The sequence below is a fragment of the Pteropus alecto genome, unplaced genomic scaffold (assembly GCF_000325575.1).
Source record: "Pteropus alecto unplaced genomic scaffold, ASM32557v1 scaffold97, whole genome shotgun sequence".
In the NCBI taxonomy this organism is placed as follows: Eukaryota; Metazoa; Chordata; class Mammalia; order Chiroptera; family Pteropodidae; genus Pteropus; species Pteropus alecto.
Window position 1 is genome coordinate 1,155,328 of NW_006439713.1, and position 5,778 is coordinate 1,161,105.

Consider the following 5,778-nt stretch of genomic DNA (forward strand, 5'->3'; position numbering starts at 1 on the left):
CACCCAGTCACCGCGCATGCGCAGGGGCCCGGGCGCCGCCTCTCGCCCCCTCACCCGGGGGCGTTTGGCGAGACCTGCCGGTTTTGCAGTATCCTCGCCTGCTGCTCAGCCATTCCCTGTGGGTGACCGGAAAGGGGCCCAGGGGCGTGGCGCCAGCGGCCATCATGTCCGGGATGGAAGACACTGGGACATCTCAAGTGTCCATCGCTAGGCTGCGTTGTGCATTCACAGAAAACAACAATGCACCCATTCAGAACGACTAGACGTGCACATTAATTTACACAGAAGCTCATGAAACAGCAGGAGGAAAAGCCTCTGCAACAATGAACACGATCTCATTTTTTCAGTGTTTATACATGGATAAGTGTGTGTGTAGGAGCGAGAATTAATGCAGACATCAGAACAGATGGAACTTGTCATGGCCCCCGGCCCAGCTTACCTGGGCACCTCCTCCCTCACTGCCCGAGCTGTCCAGGCCAGCACGCAGGCCCGCTTGGGTCCCCTGGGCTGCCAGGCCCCCGTCCCTGGGTTTGTACAGAACTGCGCTGTCCTCTTCCTGGGGAAGTGCGCCCAGGGTGCCACCAGCTTTTCTGGGGTCTTTCTCATCCCCCAGGACGGGGTCATGGCCCTCTGGGTTCCACAGCACTGCATACCGCCTGTCGCTACATCAGCCACTGGAGGGGGAAGGTGACCTTTGTTGCCGTCTGTCCCTTCTCCAGCCACAGTGAGCCCAGGGCCCTGTGCATACACACAGGACCGAGTTGGGTGGACCTTTAAGCTCACTGCTCCTGTTGGGGACCTTTGTGTAAGAGGCATCCTCAGCATCTACCTTCCTGTCACTTTGGGGAGTGTGGCGCAGTCCGGTGACCCTACGCTTGCTCACCAGGCTGCAGGTGACCACCCCAGGCCGAGTGACTGACGGGCCACCCAGTACCGAAATGAAGCTGACAGAAACCGTAAAAGCAACCCCATAAGTGTTATTAGCGTGGCTTCTGCCTTTGGTTTTTATGATCCAGTGCAGAGTAAAGCTCACTGAATCAGACTCCGCTAACGCAGAACGTCTGGCAGTCCCCGGGGCCCTGGGCCAAAACCCACCTGCCCCCCTTTCTGCAGAAGGAGCTGGCTGAGCCCCGATGGGGCAGGCTGTACGAGCCAGTTTTCTGACGAGCATGGGCATGAGCGTGCACTGGCTCCTGGCGTCCACCGTCCCCTGCGGCCTCTCCAAGTACCGAAACAGGTTGGGGACAAGACGCCCTGTGTGTGTGAAGCTGTGGCGCTGTGACATGCGCGTCTTTCTGCAGGGATTAAAGACTTCATGTGCGAGCTGTGTGGCAAGACGTTCAGCGAGAGGAACACCATGGAGACCCACAAGCTCATCCACACAGGTGAGCGCGGCGCAGCCTGGGGTGGTGCAGCCTGGGGCGGCGGTGGGGACCCTTTCAGACGTCGGGTGCCGCTCTGCGTAATGGCGGCCCCTGCCCCCCTGGAAATGAGCCCACTGGTACCAGAGTGGTGACGTGGCCCCCCGCTCAGCGAGGGAGGGGGCCCCCATACTCGTCTCGGGCCGTGCTGCTTGGTCCCAGGCCCTGACCTGGTGGAACACCCTCCCCGCCTGTCCGCACCGTGGGATGTCCCCGCGCGTGACCCGTGTTTCTCTTTTCGTCCCTGTGTGTGTATGTGTGTGTGTGTGTGTGTGTGCGTGCGAGCAGTGGGCAAGCAGTGGACGTGCTCCGTGTGCGACAGGAAGTACGTCACCGAGTACATGCTGCAGAAGCACGTGCAGCTCACCCACGACAGGGTGGAGGCGCAGAGCTGCCAGCTGTGCGGGACCAAGGTGTCCACGCGGGCCTCCATGAGCCGGCACATGCGGCGCAAGCACCCAGAGGTGAGCGTCGTCCTCGCGGCCCCCCCAGCCCCCACCCCGCCTGGCCCTCGGCCGCATGCGGGCTTCCGCCGCCCAGAGGCCCTGCCGTGCTGGCTCACGGAACAGTCTGGAACCCCTCGAGGCCTGGGGCTCACGTCCCCCTGAATCGCAGTGGGAGGCACGGAGTGAGTGAATGAGCAGGAGAGCCTCCCGTACTTGTTGCTAAGGTTACGTGTTAATTCACCCTGAAGCAACAGAGTGAAGACCCTGCCCCCTCCCCAGTCTTTCCTTTGGAGTAACTCATAAAATGCGCAGAATGGGGAGCCTCTGGGTGGTCTTTGTGGGGCTGATCACTGGGTTGCATGAGGACCCAGAGAGATTGTGTAGACACCCAGAAGCTTGTTCTCAAGGGAAGTCTGGGCCATTAAATAATTCACTGTGCTTTAAAAAGAAGCAAACTGAAAAACGGAAGTAGGAAATGCAGGTGAGTAGGAAGTGCCGATCGTAGAAGGGGGAAGACACTCCAAGCGTGACAGCAGGAAAGAAGTCGGGGACAGAACAGCAGTAGGTGTGACTGCATGGGCAGCGTGACACTCAGATCATCTGCGGTGCAGAAGAATAGGCAACACGCAAGCCGGAAAACAGGCGTGAGGCTGACTCGTCCGCGTATGTAAACTGTCGTTCAAGATGACAGCCGTTCAGCCAGAACGCGAGGGCACGGTGTGTACGTGGAGAGGCAGTTCACGAAAGCGGAAATGTGCCCGCTTAACCCGTTTCCCATTTAGAAAAAACAAGTGCCGCTCGCTGCCAGCGTTCATTTAATTTTACACAAACACGTTCTTTGAGGCAGATCTGACTGGTTTTCAGTGTGAAAACGAACTATAAAACCTTCTTAGAGTTGTTCCTAAACAGAACTGGTCTCTAATCCTGATGTAACATAACCATATGCGTACATCGGATTCATCAGATGAGTCTGGCTGACAACTGTTCACGAGAAATGTTCACATCACACCTAGGAATGCAACGTTTTCTAGAGTTCGACATTTTCAGCGATCGAGAATGCACTGTACTAAAAACAATGCTATGAATAGAATGATGTCATTTGTTTTAAAGACTATCGAAATGTCAGAACAATGTGAAAATGGTACTAAAGACAAGATATTTTGTGGCAAACTCTGGGGGGCAGGTTAGGACCGTAATCCACGAGTTATCTTGGGGTAAACGCTGTAGCCGTAAGCACCGCTGGCGAGTGTTCCTGGGGCAAACGGTAAACGGGTTCAAAGCCAGGAAGAAGCACTCGGCCTCCCTGACTCCCAGAGATGCAGACATCCGCCTTAGAAGGCGCTGTCCCCTGACCCTTGAATGAGCAGGAGGTTCTAGATTCAGTGACACGCTGGCATGAGTCAGCCTCTGCCCCGTGTCCTCTGGAAGGCAGCGTGGCGGTGGCCCCCAGTGCCTTCCAGCTGTCTCTGGACCCCTCGCCGTCCCCCCGGAGGAGCGGGTTGAGTTAGCAACAGTTTAACGTGCACTTGACACTGAAATGTTCGCAGATTTCTAAGTAAGGCAGATGCTCGTTGAGGAAGAGCAGCACGTGCTGCGTGTGTGCACAGGGTATGCTGCACGCGTGTGTGCGCCCGCAGCACCCACCATGCTGTACACGAGGTGGGGGGGAAGGGAGGAGGTGGCATTACGGCGGTTTTCTCCTGGGGGAATTCGTGGGTCACTTACTCATTTTCTCCTCGCTTGGTAATTTAACGAGCACGAGTTACTCCGGTGGTTGGCACAGCACCGTCTGCCCTAACTTGGGGAGGGCGACTGTACTGTCTCCTTCCAGAACCTCGCCGTGACCTCCTCGGCAGCCTGTCCAGGTCCCCGTCCAGGTCCCCTCCAGCGGCGCAGCAGTCAGCAGTTCCCCAGTCCTCCGAGGGGCCCAGCCCGGCCCGCGTACGCTGAGGGCTGGGGTTCCCTCTGCTGCCCACAGCCAGTGTTTGCACCGAGACATACAGTCGAGCACAGCACCCTAAAGCGTCAGCAAACACAGCGCCGTCCTGGGCTCGGCCCCAAGCAGCACTGCAGACTCACTCGGCAGCACGCGAGGGGCTGCGGTCCGCGCCATTCTGTCCCTCTGTGGGTCCCTGCAGCCACATGGGGTGACGGTTGTGTGCCCTGCTGGCTGGCGAGAAGCCTGGCAGACACAGACGGCTCGGTGGATGGGCTCGTCCAGCGAGTCCCTTTTCCAGGGGTAAGGGTCACTTCCTCACTGCTGACGCCGCGAGGTGGCCTCTTTGTGCCTGCTTCTCAAACTGGGGAGTGTCCCCCGTCACCACGCCCCAAGCACGCCCCCCGTGGGAAGAACTCGCCGCCGGAAGGGGAGGACTGGCAGATGGAGGGGGCAGTGCTGTGCTGGTCCCTTGGCTCTGTCCTCGGCCCGTTTTGTCCCTCTGTCCTCGGCCCGTTTTGTCCCTCACACCTTGAGCTCGTTCTCTCTGGGCCATCCCTTTGGGTCATCTTGCTGTCATTTCATTCTGCATTGGTTCAGGTGCACAGTGAGTGCCTGCTAACGATGAGCACAGGGCGTCAGCCAGCCACAGTGACAGTCTCAGGTAGGAAATGGGAAGAAGGGAGTAGACGTGTGCAGGGGAGAGTAGAGGATGTGGAAGGTGACGGCAGACGGGGCTCGCGGCCGAGGGGGCCGGGCAGGGCCTTGGTGGGCTCGGCTGTTTGTGGGCGCCGCCGCTGAGGCCTGGCTGGGCGAGAGCGTGTGTCCGTGGGCCTTGCGGCCCGTCCCGTGGGTGCTGAGCGCGGGCTCGGGGGCGGGGTCTTTGGAGGCGGGCTGACGCGTCTAGCCGGTGGGCGTAAACCACGTTCACGTGTCAGGATCTTTCAGAGTCTGTCCTGCTTGACGACGTCAAGGCGTGGTCTTTCCGCTTTAAATGGACGTTCATTAAAGAAGTCGAAACGCACACAGAAAAGCTTTGTGGTCTCATCTCCAGCAAAGCCATCGGCTTCTGTGCTGGCTGCTCCACGGCGTCAGCATCGGACTGTGTGACGAGGGCACTGATGACGTCACTGTGGGTGGTAGAGGTCGATGGTGACGGTGTTGGCAGTGGGGACGGTGATGGTGGTGGAGACGTAGAAAACACATTCGTGGCGTGTAGCTGGTTCTACTCCGTTTTCTGCATCACGGTCACACTGGTCCTCAGTGCCACCGTCAGTACTTACGTTAACCGGCCACTTCATCCCGTCAGAGACAGGCCCAGCCCTTGGCTTGAACACAAGTCCAAGGCCACAGTTCCCTGTCGTCTTTCCTAAGTGAGCCACGCCCACAGTGTGTAGTCCACGATTTCCCGTTTTTATTTCCTTTATACGAGCAGAAATTCGAAGATGCTCACGCAGCTTGTGGGTGAGGGACCCTCACACAGACTTTCTAGTTTTCCTAGTTTTGTGCAGCTTCCCACCGCGCGTCCCCGCTCTGTGTCAGCTCACCCCGGCGCCTTTTCCGTGCCCCTTCTCTGCACTCACGCTCCATCGTCTCACCTGAGTTATCACAGTAGCGAGGACAACCTGTGTCAACAGGTTCGTGGGCGAGAGTAGGGGCTAGGACACCCCTGAGCAGGTCGGGGGTGGGGGACGCAGGGGCTCGTGGGGACTGAGCACAGTGCGGGCTCTGCCTGCCCCGGGCCAGGCAGGGTGGCTCACGGGAGGGGGCGGGGCAAAAGCGCCTGGACACGTGTCAAGTTAAAAAGGAAGCGTTTAAGGTACAGGTGTCAGGTTTACGGTGCTGTGTCTCATCCCACCTGCTCTTGCTTTGAGATAACAAGATCCACTGAAACTTCGCTCACTGAAAGTGCATTTGTGTGGGCCGACAGAAGGGAGGAGGTGCTGGGCGCTGGTGGCGCCCGGGCAGGCGGGGG